The sequence below is a fragment of the Phalacrocorax carbo genome, chromosome 1, assembly GCF_963921805.1.
Source record: "Phalacrocorax carbo chromosome 1, bPhaCar2.1, whole genome shotgun sequence".
In the NCBI taxonomy this organism is placed as follows: Eukaryota; Metazoa; Chordata; class Aves; order Suliformes; family Phalacrocoracidae; genus Phalacrocorax; species Phalacrocorax carbo.
The window spans coordinates 207,535,116-207,559,975 of record NC_087513.1 but is presented as its reverse complement, the minus strand read 5'-3'; the positions used below and the strand labels follow the sequence as shown (position 1 = coordinate 207,559,975).

Genomic DNA, 24,860 nt, shown 5'->3' with positions numbered 1-24,860 from the left:
CACCCACGCTGGCAGAGACCACGTGCTCCCAGCCTTGCTCTTTGTAATGACTTTATGCAGTATGAAAATTCATGAGGATTTTATTTTCCTTTGGGTTAAGGAATTATCTGATCAGCTGTCCGTCATTTTGAGAGTGTCTGGATGCAGTCTGTATTCCTCTTCCATCTCGACTCCTTTTAAAAGCTTCTGACTAGTATCCATTGTCCTGGCAGCATCGATGGGCTTTTATTGGAGAGCACGCAAATGACTGAGGCTCAAATCCAACTGGTGCAGTGCTCACTGAGCGATGGTTAAATAGACATAAAGGCTGGAGTTGGGTTGCTAAACACAGATATCTACTGCCTCGTTAAGAGCTTTAGGGTAGTGCATCACTGTTGGTACAGAAGGGCATGGATCTCTCGTTGCTTCCAGGATGCATCTAAGGTGCCACCATGCCCCAGTGCTTGGGCAGCTGAAACTCTTGTATGCTTCTGTGAATTAGGTGATAGCTTGCTGTGCATGGAGGGAAAGCAGCCTGTATCTTAGGGCAATGCGGTGCTTCACAAGTTTTTATTCTTTCCTGGCAAAACAGAAATTAATTTGATACTGATCCATTATGCTACTTTAATATATCCATTGGTCACAAAGTTGGAATATTATTTTTAGGAGAACGTGCAATAAAGATGGGTTGAAAGGTAGAAGTGTATTAAAACAAATTCACTGTGATAAATCCTATTGGGATGTACTTGTATCTAATTCTTCAGTAGTGTATCATTGCAGCAGGACAGGTGTTTGGCATTACACAGGAGTTAGGTGTGCATTGACATCTTCCACTATTTTAATTTGCTTTGCTGTCATGTCTTGCAAACTTATCTCTAGTCTCATGCTATCTGGTGCATTTAATAACTGGATATTGTTAAAATAAATCTTAGTAAAGGGAAGCTGGAAAAATAAATGAAAGGAGCTCAAACACTAAATGAGAGAAGAATCCAAGTTTCCTTGGGTTTTTTTTTGTTGTTTTTTTTTCCACTTTAAAAAAAAAACCAACAACAACTAAAAATCTTTCTCCCTTAATCTGGCACTGTGGTAGGCAGTTTTTGTCTCACCCTAAGGAGCACATCACTCTGAACAGGTAGAACAGGGAAATAAATATAAATAGTGGGGGTTTTTTGTTGTTGTTTTTTTTTTCCTGAGCTGCACCAAAATCCTGCAGCTCACAGGATCTACCTGTTTTCACCCTTCTTGAATGTATGTTCTTCCAAATGCCTTTTAAAAACCATTTCCAAGTAAGATTATGTTTCTTTCTTGAGATTTAGACTTTTTTCCCACATTCTGTAAGTATTTTTACAGACAAAAGATACTGTAGCATTCGAAACCAGTTTTACTGGACAACTTGCATGCATATCTGAGTCCTGATGTACATAGGCATGCCTTTAGACATGGCTGAATTTACAATGCACTTTGGTGTGTGTGTAACGTGGCTGCATGTCTCAATTCAAAGCAAGATGAGCAGCATCCCCTGTGCTGAATCCCTTCTTGCCACACCTCCAAGATGTGTTCAGAGGAGAGAGAAGGGCATGTCTGCCCCATGCCACGTCCCCATGTGGGGATCTGTTCAGTGTTCCCTCTGCAGTGCAGATGTGCCTTTAGTGTCTGAAATACTGAATTTTAAGCTCTCAGAGTCCAGTTGAAGTATAGTTCTTAAGTATCTCTAAAATCTGTTGTCTTATCACCTCTGTTTTTATTCTAATAGGGGATTTTGTTATCAATGGGGATTCAGTGTGCTGTGTAGGGCTTTGGAAGAGGAAGACAGTAACTGTTGCTGCCATGGAGAAGGGGGAGAAGCAAGAGCTCCTCAAATGGTACCTCCTGGGTGCTGCATGGGCCAAATTCCTGACCGTGTCTGGTCACTAGAACAATGTTCCCATGACGCCTCGTACGCCCCCTCCATGACGCCCCCCATAAGAGTGGAGGGTGTTACCATTCCCAGTCCCCAGCGAGGAATCACGCTGCCTCCCTTGAATTCTCCTTGGCTTTGATTGTTCATCTGACCCCAAAGGGCTGTCATGTTGAGTTTCTTCGTGTGCAAGGGCAGCACGAAGCTGGCTGGATTTCAGCAAATGCTGGTGCTGAGTGGTTCCTGTGTTGTGTATATACAGTTTCAGAATGCTTTCAGAACGAATAGTCCTCAGCAAAGCTGTTCTAATGAGCTGGAATGTCGATTGTAGCATATCCTACCCAATCTTGCAGAGCTCCACTAGCTGAAGTACATTCTTTGTTCTTAAAATAGCCCCCACTGATTCAGATTTTAATTGCAGATATTACAGCTGTCAAAGAAAGGGAGAGATGACCGGATGATTGTGTTGATAGTATAAATGGAAGCTGGGGATATGTCAACTTCCAGCTGTTAGATCTTCCTTCATTCAAGCGCTGTTGCAGATATGCCTGTGTTGTGCTGTGCTTATGTGGAGCAGAGGCTCTCTCTAATGTTAAGATGACCCTGAAGTGCATTGTGCCTCATTATATCCACCGTGTTGACTAAACAAATCTGACAATAAGTGTGTAGGGCTACAAGGATTTTGGTGTAGTAATGGTAACAAATAGACATAGATATTAAATATGCTGGTTGAAGTCTGAGTCTTGATAAATCAAGATGGAATTTACTAATGCACAGAGAGATTGTGATAGAGGAATTCAATTAAAACAGAAAAAACCCTCAAGGAGGTGATTAAAATGAGTTTAAAGCTTGGGTACCAGACTGCATGTTTGCATTGCACATCAATCAACATTGGTCAGACGGTGAGAGCTCTTCCAAGTAAGTGAACTGAATCTTTTCAGCGGAGATGTGTCAGGAACAGCCATCAGCAGAGCAGCCTGCCATCGTTGCTGTTTTACTTCATTACCTATTGATTGAGTTCTCAAGTTTTATGAGTTCATAAATCATGCTGTGGAAAGAGGCATGGTGGGCTGGCTTTGTTTTGTATTTTTTCATTGCTGGTGCCCAGGAGGATGGGTTTTTTGGCTGGATGCAAGAGGTGCCCAGCAGGTTCCTCGGGCTGCAGGATAATACCATGAGCATAGTGTGAGACCATCCACCCTAGCTGACTATGAACGTGGAAATGAGAGAAGAAATCATGGAAAAGCCTCCAGACTGAGTCTGTAAATCAGTGCAGTGCTAACTACACAGACCCAAAGCACTGACACTGTAATGTTGTCTTTGAGCCATTCGCTGTTTTGGAGAAGGGTAGGAATCAATCTCTTACAGGGGAGAGGGAGCTTCTGCCAACCTTGGGAGATTTCTGCAGGGAATATGAGAGGTGCATGCATGGTAGCACACCTAAGTGATCCTTTGGGGATCACCAGTGTCCCAGTGTTGGTGGCATATGAAGGTTTCCGTTACATTTCCTGTGTCTAGTATTAATCACCATTAGTTACACATTTACACAATGAAAGCTCAAGTCAGGGACTGGTAAGTGTTACGCTTAGCAGATCTGGTCCTTAGAGAACTATAGGACTTTCTTTCCCATTCCTGTTGTGAAAGGTAATATCCTTCATGGTTGTTGAAGGTTTAATTATGCCCTTGCAGCATCCTAATATGCCTTAGGGGATTTTGCTGGAACTTAACAACAACAAAAGCCAGAGACAAGATGGAGAATATGATTTTTGTTTGTGTGTTTTGCTTGAACTGCTGGAAATGGGGGGAGAGGGGGGGCAGACTGTTGCTTGAGTGTCACTAAAACTTTATTTTGTTCTGGTGCATATTACTTTGCAAATGCAGTAATAAAATTAATTTGAATTTTTTTCCTTCCCTTGTATGAGTAACGGGGTGGGGGGGGAATCTGCTCTGAAGATACTGTTACTGGCCTATATATGTAGCTAAATTAATTACATAAGCTATATATAATGTTGGTAATTGATGGTGTCGTATTCTCAGGGCAAGGGGAGAGGCATGTGAGTGCTCTGGATGCTCTGTGATGCCTGTCCTGGTGGCAGGATACTTGACTCCCACTTCATTTTGTTCCTTGACACTTGGTTGAAGTAAAAGGAGAAACAAGATGAGCTTTGCTGTCTGAAATATTGACTATCGTATTAAGAGTCTGTTAAAAGTGGAAAGCAGGATTGGTTTAAGGTTACAGGAGCCATTTGAGTTACACTGTAGCCTCACACAGGAGTGGAAAACAGCAGAAGGTGCTGGTACACTGGTAGTGTATTACTGGCAATAATTATCTTGAACTATCCTTTCCTAATGAAGTCTGCAGAAAAAATGTATGTGCTTTCTAGCTGTCTTGCGTTTCGGTGGCTTTTAAAAAATTTTATTCTTAACAGCTTCACAGTAAGTTTTAAAACATTGCAGCGGGGCCTTATCCTCATCATTGATTCAGGCAAATCTTTCAGTGAAAGTATCAGAGGTTTTGCTTCTCTGAAGACACATACAAACCCAGCACTTTATTACAGATGAGGAGCAGGCATTGCTCACTTGTTTCCATATTGCTCCACGTCCTTCTGATCGCCGTGCATTTTCCCTCATCTTTATTGCAGGGAAAATGGAGGAGGGTCTTGGCATCTCATATCATTTACACCATTTATGAGCAAGTGATTTGAAAACAAAAGCTTTGGAGGAGGCAAAATGAACAAAAATTTGGGAGCTTAAGGAAATTTCACCTGATGACCAAACCCTGTAATTTTGCAAGCCAGAAAGTAGGCGTTGTTTTTCAGAGGAACTGAAAAAAACCCTCTACAGCCCACTCTCAGATGGAAGGGAAGTGAAAGTAATAATGAAAAAGGTATTTGTTCATGGTCTGTACCTGCACAGGGAGAAGATTACTGAGACTAGGTGGTACTTCAGTCTATCAGGTGGAGGTGTAACGAGACCCAGTGTTCTGGAAAGCAGAGCTGAAGGAAATGAGGCACACTTGAAATTTTCTTTTCACAGTGAGGGCAATTAACCATTGGGAAGAACTCAGCTAGAAATGTGATGCGTTGGCTGTCACCTGCTTTCACAACTGGGTGCTTCTCTGGGAGAGGTGCTGTAGCTCAGAAACAGTGGGCTTGATCGAGGAGCCATTTGGCCTGAACTCCTTCACGGCCTGAACTGATGAGTCAAGCAGTGTGCTCTTGACCTTAAATTCTGTGAGACACTGAAATGAATCACTCTTGTGTATTTTCAATATATTTCTTTAAAGTTCTTTTATAGTTAGAAAATGGGAATTGTCTCATCCTAAGGAAGTGGTAAGTATAAAGGGATGAGTATTGTGGGTTTTGCTTTGATGTATTTTTCAGTACCTGCATGTCCCCAGTGTGCTCAGCAGTACTGTTTGCTTTCTGTCTTGAACACCAGTTGGACTGCTGGTGGTATCCCTTGCATTAGTGTGCTGGATAAACACTTGAGATGCACTCATTGAGGAGAAAGCATTTTGCATCCAGGTGATTATTAATGCTAAGTGAGGCTGAAAAGATTAATCAGCTAATTGCGTCAATCGCATAGTGGTTTTTTTTTTAAGAAAGGGATTATGCAATAGCAAGATGGTGTTGCACAATGAGTCCCTTTGCAGGAAAAAAGAGGAGGAGTGCTCCAGAGGACTCTGCTACCCTCAGTAGGTATCAAACTATCAAAATATTAAAATAGCTTTAAGTGCATTTGGACGAGGATCGTTAGGTGCAATATTTGGTGGGAGTTATTGCTGTTTCTTATTCTGTAGTCATAGGAGGGAAAAGAAAAACATCTAGGGATCAATCTATTCTTGTGAGGCTGGGAGGAAACTTCCTTCCTTATTCCCCTTTCATTAACACTATATTATATGGAGGCACTGGATGAGCCTTGCCTTGGGGTTAACATAATAGACCCCCATTTGAACTGGTTTTTAACCAGTATAGACTTGAAGGTTTCCCCAGGGCTGCAAGAATAAATGGGAAATGGTAATGCAGGGAAACGCTGCCATCAGCCCTCAGGAAAGGCTGCCCAGCCAGCTTGTCCTTCCCACAGATAAACAGGAGTTGGGATCTGAAATGACTAGGTCTCCATGAGCCTGAGTTCAAACCTGCCCAGACAACGGAGAGGCATTTTTGCTATGTTGAAGCTGCCGACACCAGCTGCAGCAGGGTCGTGTCTGTGCAAATGGGCCAAGCTCACGCTCTTCAGCCCGTGGACTTGCTCTGGTCTGGAGGATGCATCACTGGGATAGCACCGCTCAATAACTGCCCAAAAATGTCCTGCTTGGAGGTGATGTGGGCACAGCAGACAGGGGAGCTCCCGTGCAGGACCAGCCTCCTGGTGCCTGGAGGAGGCTTGGCTGACTGGTGTGAGCTCTCATGCAGCACAGATGCTGCACAGCTGTTTTTGAAATCCTTACATGGTCCCTCAGCCAACCTTGTCAAACTTGTGTGCTTGAAGTTAGGCTCCCAAATCCACACTTAGGAACCCGTTAGGTTGTTTTAGAGCTGTGCAAAGCACCAGTGTTTCCAACTTAAAGTAAATTGCTCAAGTAGTTTTTTGGTAGTTTTCAATGGCAAGGTCATCTCTGTGTGAGGCAGCAGGGAGGCAGCAGTGGACTCGGTGGCATAAAGGCCTTCAAAGGCAGAGAATGATTGTAAGAAACTTCAGTGAAGTCACTTAGGGGCAGTTGTCCAGGCAGTTCTGGAGGGGAAGGAGGGGGAAATAGCAGTTCTGGGGACATGGATGGGTTGCTGTGTGAGCCTGCTGCCGTGCTGCTCTGGAGGGCTGCACCTCTGCCCCCTGCAGCAGCTGGAGCCCGGCACGGCGGAGGGTCTCCGGCAGAAGGCACGGACGCCAGGGCAGCGGCTGCCATTGCACCGTTAGCCACACAGTGTGTAGCGGCTTGAAATCCCTCTCATCTTCGTTATGAAGCTGAGATTCAGTGGCAGTTTCACAATGGCACAGTACCCTGTGCGGAGGAGGGAAAGTAGGTCACAGGCTGCCCTGCCAGCATTTGTTTGTACGTCTGTAGGGCCGCGTTGAGAGCTGAAGGCACCAAGGATCCAACCAGCCAGGATGTGTTTCTCACCTGTTTCTTTCATATCCCTGTTTCAGACATGGGAGTCGTCTGGGGAAGAGATGCTGGTTGGTTTTGTTGACTTCCCTGTTTTCATTATGAATATTTCAGTAGGGCCCCGAGGTTTTCTGTGTGACTGGGCACCAGGCATTGCGCAGACTGTTCAGACTGCCCGTACGCTGAGGAGTAGATGCTTCAGGTAGATGAGTCAAAGCATAGATGAAGTACAAGAGCATTTAAATTTTTGGCTGCTGAATTGTGTGCTCAATATCTAGCTGCTTGAATTGCAGAAAGAGCTTCAGGATACCGATTTAAGGCCTTTCAGGGCTAGAGGCACTGACAGCGTAGCACCACCTGCATTTCAGCAGCGATGTTGCATGGTGTGTGGACATCCCCTGCTCCTCCTTTTAAAGCTGTAGTAGCCAGCAATATAAGGGTTGGGAGGAAAGCAAAGTGGGAACCCAACCCTGTAACACAGAGTTCAGGGTGTACATTGAAAGGGGAAATAAAGGATGAAAATTAGTAAGAAACTGCATGGCAGAGTTGTCTTCAGTCATTGTACAGCTTGAGGCCTCTTGAGTCTCTCAAAGACTGGGTTAATGCAGTTGTTATCCAGATAATCAGGGGAATATTTGGCAAACCCTTGGATGTGCCGCTCTGAGATCTGCGTTCCTGCGTCAGTGTTTGGAGCTGAGCAGAGTGGAAGATCTCCAGTCACACTGACCTGTGCTCTGTGGTATGGAAGGGTTTGGGGCCGGTGCCCCTGAACATTCTACCTGTGCAGCGCAAGCAGTGGACAGACTGTGTTTTCCCTTGTCCTGGCCAGAGTAGATGGGCACCGCAAAGTGGCCTCCCAGAATTGTCTTCTGGAAGCTGGAATTTTTGGTGTAGTATAAAGCATGATCAGGGAGAAATTCAAGTAACTCTTCTGTGTTTATACAGTATTTTTCCAGATTAGTTCCTAGCTTCTTTTGGCTCAAATATGCAAACTACTTCAGAAATGAAAAGAAATCACCTTAAGTGGCTTCCTGTGGGGGATGTCACTGGCTGTTCTGAGGACTGTCCATCACTTCTTAAAAAGTTAACTTAAACACAACAAAACATTGTGGCCTTTTCTGACTGCCACAACTCTTCAGCGGTTGCTTAGCTACCACTTGGCAATGACCTTTCCCCACAGAAGTGATGTTGTGAGCCTCCAGGCTGAAATCACCCAACAAAAGGAAAGAGCATAAAACCCCTGGATGAGGGTCACCCAAGATCTCTGCTCTGAAATCAATGCTTTCTGTTCCCACCAGCAGCTCCTGAATTTTATGCATGATTTGTCAAAGCCAGTAGGAATTTTGTGCGATAGGGTCTGTGGGATTAGATCTTAAATGTAGACCGTGAGGTCTTTAATTTCTGAGCCATCACTTCCTTCCAGTTGGTTTCTCTGTGAAACTTCAGTGCCATCAAGGTAAAAACATCGCATTTCTGCAGGGAAAGCAAGCTGTGTATCCCAACCTTCCCTGGCGTTTGGGCAGCAGCACCAAACAAGCTGGGCTTGGCAAGCAGCACAGCGCTTCTTCAGTCAGACCCAGACGTTGCTTTGATTTGCTGCTTCTTGCATCCAGAAGGAGCATCAGAGGGTCTCACCTGTGAGCCATGGCACAGGGACCATCAGTGTTGGGGAGTGTCTCTGTGGTCTGGAGGGAGCTGTGTGGGATTATGCAAAGAGAAAGGCAGTCTGCTATGTCTTTTTTTCCTTTTTCTTTTTTTTTTTTCCTCTATTTTGCAGCCTTTTATGTGCTGAAAGGTAGAGCTGAATACAAATACTGCTGTTATCAGGCTGGCAGGACATTTTTAGAGAGAAAAAGGAAGTTAATAGGTCCTACATGTTGTACATTTCATTGAAATTATAACTACTGGTGTACTAAGAACTCAACACTTTACCTTCTTTGGTTTGCTTAATTTTCTCCTGCCTGTAATCCTTCCGAGGTAGCTCATCATGTGCACTTGATGTCTCTTGTTCTGTCGGACTGTGCTCTGAGCTGGGCAAGTTTCTGTCTTTCTGGGAGGAAGGGAGCATTTTTGTTTTCAGCAGAATCTAACTCTCATTCCCAGCCAAAGCCAGTCCAGCTGCACAGGCATGTGTGGACACACAAGGACCAGTTGTTACAGACCCAGACAAGCAGCCTGTAAGTCAGGTATGTGCGGCAGGGAAGGCAAGAGAAGGTGCTAAGGTTGCAAATTTGGCATCTGAACAGAGGCTCCCATTTTCTAAATATGGAACAGGATTGCTTAATTTTGAACCCCAATGTCAGAAGACTTCAGCTTGTCTCAAAACCAGGGAGAGGAAAAGGTGGAGACTTTATCACAACTTTCTGTAAGCTGTCAAAGTAGAATTTCATAAAATGGATGCCTCAGTCTATAGCACTTTTGTTGGTTAGGTTATGTAGAGTCTGATGGGCACCTGTTCTGAAATTAATAGGTCAGAGATTGCAATGAAGTCAATAAGAAACTGAATTTCTGTATCTTTGAAAATAGAATTATGAGTTAATAAGCTCTTTCTTGGTTAAACATCATCCCAGGTAAACCCAGTACTGTCAGTTTGTAACAAAAATTGTCTTCCCCAACATTCCTCATGAATGGTGGTCCTTACTCCCCTTATTTTATCTCTGTTGGGTCCAAGCAGTAGCAACTTTCCTGCCTTAGAGATTGACTGCAATGAGTGCAATAACTGGACCCGATCTAGCAAACAAATAAATAGTTTATGTGATATCAAAATTCTGCTAATGGCAGCTGGAGTGATGAAACCTAAGAAATGCTTTGGAATTCATCAGGTTTTTTGCCAGTGTGAAAGATGCCAAACAACAAGACTGAAAAGAGGTATCCGGTTCAGTTTTTGTGGATGGATACTGAACAGTTTTTGAATAGTGGGAGAAAAAACTGTCTTATTATCTTTGGGTAGTGCAATAGTAGTTTATTACAGGAAAGGGAGGGTTGGTGGAACAGAAGTTGTATCATTTTTCATATCCCCAAATTCTGACACTGTACCTTTGCACTACAGTATTATTCCAATAAATCAAAGATGGGATCCCTAGAGGTTTTTGTGAAGGAACATATTCTTGAAAGGAGGTAGTGTTGGGGAGGATGCAAAAAGTTGAATACATTAAAAAGTTCCCACTTCTTAAGCTGCTTTGGAAATGGTTTTAGGAGAAGAAAGCAGCCAGGGTCAAGTTCAGACTCTAGCCTCAAGGTGCTTAGGTGCTGCAGTGTTTGATTTCTCAGCTGCTGCAGTACAGATGCTCGGGACAGGGAATAAGTCAGAGCTTTAGCTGAAATAGAGTGTGTAAAATCTTGGTCCTGTGAAATTAAGAAAAAATTAAAAAATCTATAGTATTGAACTGCTGCCTGATCGCTTTCATTTATAAATGATAACAATAACACTACTGCATTAGAGGAGAACAGCAAGGGTGCATTCAGAGTGTTTAAGGCTTGCGATGGCAGGATGCTGCAAGCTGCCTTCTAGACACACACCAAACCAGAGGGAAGGGGATCAGGTCTGGAGTACAGTGTGTAGCCTTGACCAGAACACCCTGTTCCTCTACAGGGCCTGCCAACAGCATCTCTGCTCAGCTCTTGATAAAGAGATGATTCCTGCCCTGCTCCCTGGGGGTGCAGTCTCATGTCTCCCTGCAGGTCTGGTGTTGAGACGGCCTTTGGGTTGCACTTCAATTTGTGTCTGGGCACTGTTGCTTGTTGTGTTAGTCATGCCATGCTCAGAGGAGAGGGATGCGCTCCCTGGCCAGAGAAGTTTCCAGTTTAGGAAGGGTACAAATCTGTGCAAGGGAGCTTAGTGGACAGTGAAGGAGGATGCAGAAGAAGGGAGTGCAGGGCTGGCAAATGTATGAGTTGCAGTTTCTAAGTGTCAGGTAACTTTAAAGGCTTTCAGAGGGTAAACCAAGGTGGTGACTGGTAGTGCATTACGTTCCCAGCTGTAACTTGCTCTGTGCAACTGCCTTGGTAAATACACCTCTCTCTCTGAGAGCTGGCAGGGAAGAGACCTGCCCTTCAATCTCAGTGTAGCAAAATACATAAGAGCCGTCAGAAATACACTGTAATTTCACACCTTTGCTTACCACACATCCTTGCACAGCTATGCTTTTAATTATATCAATTTTTCGGAAAACATTTAGCTGCCCTCCAGTGACCCAGGGCTTAATTTTTCCAGCCAGAGTCAACACTAGCTATATGGATAGTACCGCTGTCCTGTGGTGCTGATGGAGTGGGTGGGTTGTCCACCAGGCTGGGCTTCATCTTGCTGAGCATCAGTATTCACAAGCTGGGATTGTTGCATGAACCAGCCATGCTGTCCTTCCCTCTGTAGCTTGTAGAGAGAGTAGGTTGGTACCCAGCAGCGGTGTGTCCCGTCTTTTGAGGTATGTCTCATCTTTTTGGAATAGGACATATTGCCTTGCTAAGGTGCTGGTTGCTCTCCCCTGATGAGGGTGGGAGCCTTCCCCAAGGCTAGTATTCAGATGGATTAATTTTAAGTAAGAGTAATCCCTTCCCAGTTAAAAGCTATTCAGCTCCTTGGCATTGGTTTGAACATACTCATGTGGGAAACTGCAGTCTGCCATAGATTAGGAAGTTTACTATAGTCCTTAGGGATGGCACCATGTATAATTTGTTGGCATACAGAACGTCTTCCGTTTTCAACATGTTTGAAGGGTTTCTTTTATTATGTTTTTGCTCGCCATGCTCTGACATCATCATGTATGTTTTTTGTGTCAGGAGAGGTGGAAATGCGCAGCATCTCTTCATGCCAAGCTGCTTGATAAGATCTCTTGTGAGTACTTGTCATTGTTAAGCCCCAGTCAGCAGCCAAGCACCACGCAGCCGCTCGCTCACTCCCCCCTGGTGGGATGGGGGAGACAATCGGAAGAGTAAAAGTGAAGCAACTCATGGGTTGAGATGAAGATAGTTTAAGAGGTAAAGCAAAAGCTGCACACAGAAGCAAAGCAAACCAAGGAATCCATTCACTCCTTCCCATGGGCAGGCAGGGGTTCAGCCGTCTCCAGAAAACCAGGGCTCCATCACATGTAACGGTTGTTTGGGAAGACAAACGCCATCACCCCAAACGTCCCCCCTTCCTTCTTCTTCCCCAGCTTTATATACTGAGCATGATGCCATATGGTATGGAATATCCCTTTGGTCAGTTTGGGTCAGCTGTCCCGGCTGTGTCCCCTCCCAGCTTCTTGTGCCCCTGGCAGAGCATGGGGAGCTGGAAAGTCCTTGACCAGTGTAAGCGCTACTTAGCAACAACTAAAACATCTCCACATTATCACCGCTGTTTCCAGCAAAAATCCAAAACATAGCCCCATACTAGCTACTGTGAAGAAATTTAACTCTACCCCAGCTGAAACCAGGACAGCACTGGATCTTGAAAAATGAGCTTTTGTGTCCCTAGAATGGATGAAACGGTTTTGAATGGACAATGGTTGGATAGATTGTTACACGGTACTGGGATGAGTGCATGCCTGAAAGTTTTATTTCTGTGATGGGTGACCTCATAGGTATGACTACAGCAGTCCCAAAAATACACCACAGTGTAGAAACACCTCAGCTTGCTTTCAATGATACGTTGGGTACTAGCTGCAATCTAGCAATGGCAGCATGGAGCTCAGCACAGGCTAATTTTCCCTGCTGCTTGTGTGCACTAAACATTTAGGAAAATAGTATAGACATACGCATAACACTTCTGGAAGAGGAGTGTTATACATAAAAGTACTCTGATTAGCTAGCTCTGGGGAGGGGTGGGAGGGGGTGTTCCCCCCGCCATGTTTAGACCTGGTATGTATTTGAGCATGGAAGGGTTCATTTCAGAAATGAGGAGTTTAAGGATTAATGGGTTGAATGTCTGAATTTATATAACCACTATATTCAGTGTGTTCACCAATTGTTTTCTGTCCATCATTTCCTCTTTTTCAGTCCATCTAACTTGTTTCCTTAAGGGTTTAGTTTGAAATCCGTTCCTGAAATATAAATATTAGTTTCCCTTTTTGCTTGTGAGGTTGGCTTAAGTAGGATTTCATATGAAAGGTTTATTGTGAAGATGGGTGGGATGGAAAACGAATCATCTTTTCTTGGTGCACACTGCGTTGCTTTAGGATAACTTGCACTTCTGTAGCTCAAGGACTAGGATGTTATTTATATTGATTTAGGGAAATGCTTAGGGGTTTGTATTTGCATATTTAATGTAGTTAGAGTTTCAGTTATTTGCATTAGCAATTGCTCCAACTCTAGTATTAATAAGGCAGGTGCTTTTGTATAAACACAAAAAAGAAAAGGGAAAAGGAAAAGATTAGAGTAGTGCCACAGGTTAATTTTTATATAGATGTAATGACTTCCAGCCGCCACAGTAACACACAATATTCCCCTAGTGATACCTCAAGTCAGGAAAGAAATTAACTCCTGTATATTAAGTTAGCAGTGACAAACAAAATTGAAGATGAAAAGAAAATGAAGGGGCAAGGAAAAAGGCTGAGTTCCTCAGCACTGCCACGAGGGACACCCAACTTTAATTTCAAGATTTGGTTATTTTGTTTAATGCCCCACAGATGTGAAAAATACTATGGCACTGGGCCACATGCAAATCCCTTTGAAACTTATGGGACTTAGATTAGGCCTACCTTTTATTTCTCCTTTATCCTTTATTTTGTTTTTAGGGTTTGGGGGGCTTTTTTTTCCCAGAAACGGAGCATGATAGTCCCAATAAAGGGCGGTGTTACAAAAGATTGGGATCTTCAGGCTTATGATTACTTAAAACATCCTTTTGATTTAATGGGATTGAACTGAGTGATTTAGATGAAAGCTACGTCTATGTGGAACTAGCCATAGTCTTTTGGCCTCATGCAGTGTCAAGTGCCCACTTACAAGGAAAGCCTGTGTGTGTTTCATTTTGCCCCTTTGTGTGAGTGGTGTGTTTGTGTAGCATCCTGAAGAAGGTGAGGACTGGAGATGTTCCCCCAGCAAAACCTGGGGGCTCCAGCCTCCATGGGAAATGAGGGTTGCTGTCCCATGGTACAAAGTCATCTCCAAGAGCAAAGTTCAGTTTGAAATGTAGCCTAGGTACTTTCACTTCTGCATCCTTCTGATTTACCAAGATACTTTCTGGTCTTGCAGATCACTTTTTTTGTTGCTTTTTATTTTTCCCCACTCATCCAGCAGCTCCAGCTCCAGAGAGCTTTCCTGTAGCGTGTCCTGCTCTTGCCCTGGCTGGAGGTGGCACTGCAGATGCCAGTGCCTGCTGCTGATGGGACGCTTTCCTCCCACGGAGCTAGATTGGACTTGGGAAAACTCTCCGATGTTTTCCCTTCTTTGGAAACAGAGCAACTCTGTTAGGGCATAGGAAGGAAGCCAAAAAGTCAAATTGGCAGAGAACAAATAATGAAATTAGCTAGTGCTACTTCCCTGACGGAGCTAATAAATGGGGCAGAAAATCTAACAAAAAACACAAATGAAGATGGGGTTGTCTACATTTTTTTTACATGTGTGTTTATATATATATATTTATCTTGACAGTGTTCTCATTTAAAAACAATAGTGTGCTTTTAGTGTTTCAGGTTCCTGCCACTACTAATTCTTTCCTAAATTGTTAAGAGACCAACATAAATATAAGGAGCTTGGCATTGCTCTTTAAATGGGCAGGATCTTGGAAAGAGTTCATTTCTCTTGTAATGCAGTTAGTTCTATTTCTGTCATGTACAAATCCTGTCTGACCAAGAATATTGAATTAGAGCTGGCTTGTGGGTGTTAAGTATCTCTGCACTTATCTTTGCTTGTGTTGAACAAATGCAAGAAGGCTTAAGGGTGAACAGTCCCACATGTGTTTCTGTTACCTGGAGAGGAGCAGCCCTGCACCCAGCTAGCTTGGCACGGAAAGTTAGGCAATGTCCTTGTGCTTGGGCAGAGCATTTCCTTGCTACACAAAGACCTTTGGTCACTTGAGTACTTATGTATGGCTTAGTAAAACAAAACAGAAGGTACCAGAGGTGTGGATACTTCTCACGCAGCTAACCACCAAGCATGGAAGTCCTGCCAGATAATCTGAGGCAGCCAAAATCTGGTGGCTGCCTTTGGACACGTAAGGCCTGAAGGGTAGAAGGTACAAGGGAATGAGATGTTGCATGCACTTGGGTTTCTTCAGGTCAAACCTTTAAGATCTATTGCTGCTGAGCATGTGGTGTACTTCGTATGAATTGTGCTACTATAGGCTTGGCCCTTGGGACCGATTGCTATGTAAATGCAAATTATTTAATTAACATTATTGTTTCCGTATGCCATAATATGATTTTTATGAGCATTTCTAGATTAAAGTTCACTTTAGAAACATAGCGATTGCTTCCCAAATTGCTTGTCTGTGCACTGCATTTTAAAACCCTTTAATGCTGTAAGGAATCCTTATCATTCCTTAAGCATCAGAGAAGCAGCCAGAAAAAATATAACCACAATGTGTAAATATAACACTTCAGAAAGCATAACAAAAGCCCTGTGTGTTTTGACATGGCAGAACCAGTAATTCTTGACTGGTAATGGGGCAAAAAATATTCACAGATTAAACCTGCGTTTTCTGGTCTTTAAATCAAAAGGCCAGCTTTAGTATGATTTCTGCTTTTTTCCTTTTCTCCCCCCCCATCAGTAGGTATGGTGCTTTGTCAGTGTTTGGCAACAGTTACTATGGTTTTCCTTCTATGTGGAAAATATGAACGGAAGTTAGATGTGCCGCCTGGGGCCGTGGCGCGTGGCACTGGTCAGTGGTGCGATGGTGGCTTGTGTGCAGGATCCTGCCGATAACCCAGCAAGGATGGTGCAGGCAGTGAAGGTGGAAGCACTTGCACAGCTGGAGCTTTGCCAGGAGCGGAGCTGCCTGTGTGAACATACAGCTTATTGCTTGGTGCTTTCTGGTTCATTTCCCTGGGTTAGAGGATAACTCAAAGGTAAGTTGTAACACCTTTCGAATAGGAATGTATTGTTCTGGACTGTGGTTTGCCTAGTAAAGCTCATGCTGAGAAATTTGAGGACAATCCCCAATCCCCTTCACCTTAAACGTGAAGCTGGAGAAGTGTTGGAGAATGTCACCTTGCTTTGCCAGGTGACAGAATTTTCCCAGAGTTTGTAGCTTTTAAAAAAAGTTGCCATTTAAGTTTTTGCAGTCTTAAGACTAACCCAATTACATGTTGGTGCATGGAAGTTGAAACAGGAAGGTTTCCATAGCCAAATATTTGTATCCATTTTCTGCTGTGAAATTTTAGCCTGCTTTAATTTGGCAAGGGATTGGGATAATGTCTTTAATATTTACCCTCTTCTGTTGTTTTGTGTTTGGGGCTTAGGTTTTGTGTTTTTGTTTTGGTTTGGTTTTTTTATGGTAGCAGAGCACAAGTGTGTTTGGTAGCTCACATTTAGGGATGCTAAGAAGGCAGAAGTTCTTAGTACTTTCCACTGAATGTAAAGAAATAAATGTACACAGTAATATTCAGTGAGCCCTGGATTTTTTTCTTTGAAAGGGGAAAAAGGTGTCATATTACTCCCAGCCTGGCTTTGTATTGCTTGGTCTGAGCAGCCAGTCTGTAACTGCTAACACTTCCCTGCATACCTCTGATGATACTACAGCTGTTGATATCTATAGAAGCTGAAACTTCCCTTCTGGGTTTTGGGTCTCACCCCGGATGCCTTTGGCATCGTGTGAGCTGTTGCATGGGGCTCGTGGGAGTCGCTGGTGTTGCTTTTGTGCTCAAAGTAAGCACATGGGGGAAAAAATAAGTGTCTAATATCCTTCCTTTTACATAATCTAAGGCATTGCTGGTAACAACAGCAGGTCAGGATTTGCCAATCAGAAATGGTACCAGCTGACAGCGTACCTTTAATCTTTAATTTGCATTTATGAGCTTCCACCGGTTGACATATGATGTGGTAGATTTTCTTGATTAATGGTTTACCTGTACCTCAAGGTGCCAACAAAAATCTACCCTGCAGAAGGTTCCCAAGTACTTCTAAGTGGCGGTGAGGAAATCTAGATAAAATTCAGCCTCTTGTACAGGGCATGTTGCTGACCTGCGACTTCTTTCTGGTTTTGGAGAGAAGGAGTTGGGGGTGTTTTCAAGAGCAGGCTTCGGTACACTAAACAGAAAGACAAGGGTTGAAGTAATTGTATTTTTTATTTTTAGTCTCTCTTAATCCTGCTTAGGGGGGTGGGGGAAATGAAGAATGAAGAGTTTGATTATGGTGCGGGTTAGATGGGCATCGGGAGTGTGATGTGAGATTGCAATCCATCCCTTTTCCCTGCAGCAGGGATCACCATACTGCAGCAGTCCTAGGGCAGAGTGTATTAGCTGAATAAGTCAGCGTGTTGAACTGGATGAATTGGAAGGTTCCTATTAGGCTGGGGGTAGGTATCGGGGGTTGAGATTTCTTGCAGCTGTGATATTATTCAGTATATTGAGAGAGACAGAGGAAGGAAACGAGCAAGAGAGCGCGTGCCTTTAAATGGGCTGGAAATGCAGAGGTAAGTCCTCCCTCCCCAGCCTCAGCTGTGCACTGCCCTGAAGTCAAAGCAGCTTCATGTGGCTCCATGCAGATGAGTGGTTAACCTGCGCACGCAGGTGTCTGTGGGGAAAAATTGCTGCTCTGCTCCCTCCCTCCCCACCTCCTTGGAGGAATTTCATTCATAGGCAGGATGTCCAGCTGGTTGATTTATAGTGTGTGATGTATTTTTTTCATTTTTTTTACCTTCTCTCAGCTTCTCCTACTAAAAAGCCAGCTGAGTTCAGTTCTCCCAAAGCAGGAGGAACATTTTCTGTCAGTTTGACTGATTTGTGAATAACTTTGATGTTCCAAGACATAACGTTAATAGAGTTTGTGGCGTAAAGTCTTATGAAGAAAATCTAAAAATAAAGAGCAGCTTGATTAATGTCCGCAGCCTAAAAAGAGTGCAGCTTGTGCAGCAGCCAGAGCCTGCCGGTATTTGGAGAGGAGTTTTCTAAAATGGGGAGCTGGAAATTGCCATGCCTGGAACTGGGATTGAATTGTCTTCAAAATAGTTTCTTTTAATTGAAACCAAATTGGAGGCTTTCTGTCTGGGATGGTGCCGGTTGGTCACGGAGCTTGCCCTGTATCGCTGGCAGTGCCTGGGCTTGGTGAAGGACAGCTGGGAGGAGGGGGCAGGAGGGCTCCCCATCTGCTCACAGCCCCTTGATGCCCACATCAACGCTCCCAGGCAAAGTAACCTGAATATTTGCATGTTACAATACTCTTTACTGATATTGCAGTTTTTTTCCTGTGGTATTGTCTGGTGTGATTAGACATCAGTTCATTGCATTAATAATGGTGATGCTTGGTCAAAGAGAAATCCCACCATCTTGGGGAGCAGCTTGGTCAAAGAGAAACCCCACCATCTTGGGGAGCAGCTTGGTCAAAGAGAAACCCCACCATCCTGGAGAGCAGGGTCAGGACCTCATCTCTGGAACTCTGTGAGGACCTTGTCTTTCCTGCTCCCCTATTTCCAAAATCCCCAGGGAGGGCATGTGGCTGTGGCCATGGCAGGAGGCAGCCATGGCTGGGGCAGGCCACAGCCATGGACAGTGGTGTACGCCCAGCCTGGCCTGCTGCCTTAGGAGACCTGTCACCCGTCATACTCTCCTGAGTGACAGGGGATGTATACTGTATTGAATTAATGCAGAATAGTGATATTTCTCTGAGGAAGAAGCCAAGGTTTTGCTCTTTTGCCCAGAGCTGGGAAGCTGGGGAGGGCTCCCTGCTGGCTGGGAAGCCCTGCCCTGTAAGGAGGGACAGGCATGGCGGTGGTGCTGGGTGTCTCTGGTGATTGACATCTATCCATCAGAGACCAGAAACCTTCTCTTCTCCTTCTCTTCTCCCTCCACACCTACTGCTTGTGATGGGAGGATCCCACACAGCCTCCTGCAGGCTGAGGGAGCCACCGGAGCCATTCCTGTTTATTAACAATACTCCTGACACAGCTGGAGCCCTTCCTCCTGAAGTGCTTAGAAGCATTGCAGAAATGTGCATGCTCGTTAGGAAATTTTGGCTGGGGAGGGTCCCCCACCCATTGGGAGGACCCAGTGGTCCCTCATGAGAGGCGGTGGGGTCCTGTACGCCAAGGCCGTGCTGGCCATAGCAAGGGCTTGGCATTGCCAACTGGTGGCTTTGGGCCATGAGCCCTTCCTTCCGGATAGCTCTGGCGGAAAGCTGTCAGAAAGGCGAAGGTGTCTTCTTGACATTTTTTCTTTTCTTTTTTTCTTCCCCTCTCTCTCAAGTCCATAGTGCCATTCTCTTTAAAAACCGTTAATAATTTTATCCAAACAAAGTGAGTTGTGGGGGGTTTTGGTTTTTTATTTTTTGTTTCATTTTTGGGATATAAACTGTCCAGGAGTAGTTGTCCTGTGTGGCAGTAGGGAAATGATGAAGGTTTTCTAAAGACATGCTATGACTATGCTTTGCTGTGACCATGTGGTGGAAAGGTTCATGACCCAATGACTTGAGCTATCACTTTCTGTCATTCCTTGCTGACCTTCCCCTGTGTTTATATGGTTTTGTGAACAGCTGGTCAAAAAGCAAGGAAAGAAAAAAAAAAAAAAAGGCCAGGACTGGAAGAACTCTTCAGATCAGGCAGAAATGAATGTGCTTGGAAACCAGATGTGTTTTTATTTAAAACAAAACAACCACAGTTTAACTAGAGATTTTTTTTTTTTTTTAACAAGTGAAACAGGCTAGGTATTGGTGACTTGTAAGACTGGTAAGGAATCATACCTCGTGACCACTGTTTTCAATTTTTATGATACTGTTGTAATAGTATTATGATAGGAAATATCCTCCATGCCTTTCCTCTCCAAATGAGCCCCGTTCTCCAAGTAAGCTGTATATAAAAGGAGGTCTGTGGCTTATGTGCACTGGAGCACTGGATCAAGGTTGCTACCACAGGATGGCAGTTCTGGCCCACATGAGACTGATGGAGCAGAAAAAATATTTGAGATTCTCTTCCTGAAAGAAAGATGACAATTTTATTCTCGTTGGCCTCGTCATCAGAGACTTTGTGGTATGTCAGCTGGAACAGAGGATGGTCCACCACTGAGCACTAGATGTTTGATTGCTCTTGTACCAAAATGAAGGCAGATGGGTTTGGAGAATTTTGTACAATGACTGCTTGCTGTTTCTTCTGTCTCTGAATTTACTGTTCACCAGAGTTAAATTCATACAAATGAATAAATTGCAGATGGAGACATAATAAGGGAAATGCATCATTAGAATATGTGCAACTCACTTAAAGAAGGAATAAAGCCATTAAATGAAAAACATACCAAATGTGGAAGAGCTTTTTGTGGAAAAGAACCTTAGGTATTTCACTATTTGAGTGATAAGGACGGGAAGATTTGTGGCTGGCTGTGCAGCCATTTAGTAGTAGGCTGGGATATCGATCTAGTATTGTATCACGTTTTCTTAAGATATAGGATAATAATGGTACATTATCTTTCACTTTGGGAAATAATGACTTAAAAGGTATGTGAGCAAAGAGGCTGTAGAAATAAAATGAAATGGAAGTTAGATGAAACTGGCTGGAAGAGATCCTGGAATTTAAAAAGGGCTATTGTAAAGCAGGTGTTGGCACTTTTTCAGTGAGGGTGTGCCACCCTGTAACCTTTTCTTCCTAAATTAGGGGTTGCGTGTGCCAGTAGAAATTGAGTGGAATCTGAGAGCTGCTGCCTTTTGCAGAGTCGCTGGGATGCTACAAGGACCAGATTTGGGCAAATGCTGGGTTGTTTGGGGTCTGTCTGGGGGGGGCTTGTGCTGCACACTGCTGGCTTCAGTTGCGCAAAACTCTGTGGTCCACAAAACAGATTAACTAGGGAATAACTTATTGTCTCTCCATGGATTAGTCTTCATGAAGTGGATGTGCCATGTGTCATGTCTTTTGCTGTTACTAACATGATCTAAATTTTATGCCTGTCCTATTTCAGATAAGATGTTACCAAGGAAGACTGTGAAAAGGTTGTGCATTGACTCCAGGGAACTTTGAGCCCTCTTAGACTAACATCACTCATCCATGATGATGGCATTTATCTGAATGTATTTCTGGTATGGTAAACAAGTTATGGGACGTCTGTTATTAACACCTTGTAAATCCCAAAGACAGCTGAACACAACCTTTTATAGTCTATCATAAAATAGTCATCTTTTCACAAAAAAATGTGAAAATTATTGTTTTGCATGTAGGCTTCCTTATTAAAAGCCAAGTTTCTGGTTTGGTAAATGTCGTCATTATTTTAATCAGATTAACCTTCCCTTACTGTTTTGGCAGTCTGCTCTTAAGTAAAGGCCACCATTATTAAGCATTCTTTCTTAATACTTTCTTAATCTTCATGGCCCAGAGCACAGTTGGGGAGGAACAAGAGAAAGGAGTTAAAAGTAGACACTTTCTCCTGACTATTACACTTTTCTTTTTAAAAACTTTTAATGAGAAGCCTTCAATTTTCAATAGCAAACTGGGTCTTTCATTTTCCTACATTCGGTTCTCCTGGCCAAAGTGTGCCATTAAAGAATAATGAATGTTCATGGCATTCTGTGTATTTTTAAATGCAAAGAAATGGTTGGAGTCAGGAATAGCATGATTGTAATTCTTTGTCTCTCTTTGTAGGTGCACATGCATTCGAAAGTACAAAGTCTGAACTATACCTACAGATTTCTTGTTTCAGCTGGCAGTCCCTTTGAAGGGGCACTTGTCATTTCTCTTTTACTTTGTTTGCCTCTGCCGGCAGGCAGCATGTATTAAAAATAATAAATACTTCCACTAATGCCTGATGGGACAGCTTAGTAGTTTAGGCATCAGATTTAGAAATATCTGGCATTTTCAAAACTTAGAGCTCCAACACCTCTCAGGGTCTGGCTCCTTCTCAATACTGGCGTTATTGTTTTGTTAGGTTGGGATTTCTCCTGTGGGACGCGAGTCCTAATCAGTCCATGAGCTTTCAACACTGGGTTTCAAAGCATTTGTAAGGCTTGTGGAAATGTTGGCCAGGCTTTCTTCACTGGAACGAACACACCATTTCTGTGCTTCATGGCTTAGGAGATGGTAAGGAAGATGCCTACGCAGGAGTTCTAGGCTTCCTGCCATCTAATTTTACAGCAGCTCAAAAAGCAAACATTCAGTAGAAACAAATGAGTTGAACTCAGCCAGCCAGGGAATTGGCTACCAGGAAAAAAAAACAGGGGGGGGAAGCTCCTCCCTTACGCTCTTGCCTTTTGAGGGAGTTGCCAAGGAAAAAGCTGGAATTTACAGACATTTTTGGCAGGAGAACAGGAGGAAAGACAAGGACTGTCAGGAGAGCTCAATCCCTTGTGAAGCAAGACCTGGAGAGGTGAGAGGCTCTTCCTGGCCGTAGGTCAGACCCTGAGGGCTCTGGGAAGTGAGAACAAGAGGGTGGTGCTGGAGCACAGGAGTTCTGCAGCCTCTAATGGGCAGCCCAGGGCTGCTCCAGCCCCACGGCTGGTCTGGTGGTGACAAGTACATAACTTCATTTGCAGGTAACTGGCTGTTCTCCCACTATGTTTTTAATTTTGTGCATCGCATCTGTTCTGGATCCTCTCTGTGCTTGGTGCTGGTCTTCACTACAGGAGACACAGGAGAGGCAAGGGAGATGCTGCATATCGGTAAAGGTTATGTCCATGGAGGGTTTGGGGACAAGGAGGAATGTTAATAGTCAGCTCCTGTAGATTAACTGCTGTAGTTCATGCTGGGGTACTCAGTGGGAGGTTTGAAATTGGCATTTTCCATCTTACGTGATACCTGCAAGAATAATAATAAAAAAAACCACACACAAAGAAAAAAAGTAAGGGCAGATTTTGGTATTAGTCCTGTGTCAATAAATCACACATCATATTAAGTTTCAAATATTGATGATTATTTTCTTTGACTGTCTCTTGATGTCCGTTTGCAGAAGTTGACACAGAGACAGGAGCGTGGAACCGCCAAGAATTTCTTTTTTTTTAAAATCTTCATTTTCCTCCACTGAGAAAGCTAATTGAATCTCTTTCTGAACCACTTAATTCACTGCCTGTCATGCTTTTCTCTCTCAGTGTAAACCTCCTTGGGGCTATCGCCATAGTCCCAGCAGAGGAGGAAATTAGGGTCTCTAACAGAAATAACCTACAGCTTACATAGCATAAACAAATCTTGGAAAGCAAACACTGACAGGTTGGGGAAAAATGTTTTAAAAAAATGAAAGTACTAAAAAAGAAAAGATTAAATGCAAACAGAGTGCCCTGCAGTGTTTAAAACACTTCCTTATAGTCTGTCAAGCTACATGTTTAGGACCTTTGATCAGGATGGAGGTTGTTTATTTCCCGTACAAACCAGCTTGTACATTGATCAATGTATTGTTGATACAGTGAAGGTATTCCCTTTACTGGTCTCTTTGAGAGGCCTCGGACTTGACAATATTTTGAGCACTACCATGGGTATCTGAGTAGTGGAGAAAATGCAAAGAGAAACAAGAGGACAGGGTTGATAATAACTTGATCCCCTACTTAAGGGAAGAATGCTTGGAGGGGTTTCTGTGGAAAGAAGCACTATGGGGTAAAGGTTGTTCACACTTTAGAAGAGACTATTTGGGAACCACTGGCCTAAATAATCGAGCACTTTCCTTACGATTACTGTACTAGGAGGAGACCTGCTGCAGGACTCCTCCTGTGATGGGAATTGTTCCTGACTGTCATACGCTGTGGAAAGGGGAACGTGTTAATACTTTCCTGCATTATCACTTTTTAAAAATATATGAGGTACATAAAAACGTGCCTTTTGCCTTAAAACTGCTGCATTTTTTGACCAGAACTTAGCGTTTTCTGCAGGGTAGACCTGAATGCAAAGTTACACAAAGAATAACCTTAACTTTGTATGCACAGTAATGGGATCTCAAATAACTATTATCAGAAAGGAAAACTTGCTTAGCTGGAAAGTGAATGATTACTTACTCTTTGTCCCTGCTGTTTTATGTCTGAGGCATCAGGCTTAAAATGACCTGATGGAGATCTGTAATGAAGCTGTGCATCTGCTGCTGCTGGACCTTGTGGATGCCAGACGTTTTCACCCCAACAGACAGCATCTGTACAAACTAATGGAAGGGGAATCCACCAAATGCTCTTAAAAAGAGAGAAATTTCCTCTGGTTCCTGAAATGTGGGAGCTGCAGACTGCTATGCTGCTGTGTAGAGTTATTACAATATATTTTGCCTGTTTTCACTCCTCCATACTCATCTGTTGTGGGCCACTATCGGGCAGGATATTGGGCTAGGGAAACCTTTGGCCTGACCTCTGTCAGTCATTCTTGTGACTCACAGAGCAAAGGTTAACTGCAAACCACACTTCGGGAGCCTCTGATCTCCGCTCATTTTAAGCAGAGCACTAATTCAATAATATTATGGTTATTTGGACTACGACTGGGTGGGATGAATTCAGTTTTTCTTCTCAGCCCACACGTTTCCTTTGTCACATAAAGTTCTTTTCTGTCTTTGTGAAGCACTCTGTAAAATGGGAATAATGCCTCTTTTCTGTGTGTGTGTGTTATTTTGCTTAAGTAAAACAGCATCCCCCTCCACCCCCCCACCCCCGATGTATTTTAGCACTGCTTTGGGGGTAGTGGGCATTGAGTATCATTAATAATATCCCACGAACAGGAACAGGAGGTGAAACCCCCTTGTCCATCCTCTTCCCTGAAATGAGCGATGCAGACTACCAGCCTCCTGTTTGCAGAGAGGGCAAGTTGTTATCTGTTAATATGGCAGCATTTCGCCAAATGATTAGGCTGTCAGTATTATAGCAATTTGA

At 43.6% G+C, this 24,860-nt stretch overlaps 1 protein-coding gene and 1 long non-coding RNA gene across 2 annotated transcripts in view; one reads left to right on the top strand and one right to left on the bottom strand.

Annotated features, from left to right (window-relative positions):
* Positions 1-24,860, top strand: part of FAT3 (FAT atypical cadherin 3) — a 432,050-nt gene that overhangs the window by 23,347 nt on the left and 383,843 nt on the right. The gene's annotated exons all lie outside the window — the stretch shown is intronic.
* On the bottom strand, positions 19,666-24,293 carry LOC135310857 (uncharacterized). Its single transcript, XR_010370832.1, has 2 exons — positions 24,009-24,293; positions 19,666-22,824 (listed from the first exon to the last, which is right to left on the bottom strand). It is a non-coding gene; the product is annotated as an uncharacterized LOC135310857 (long non-coding RNA).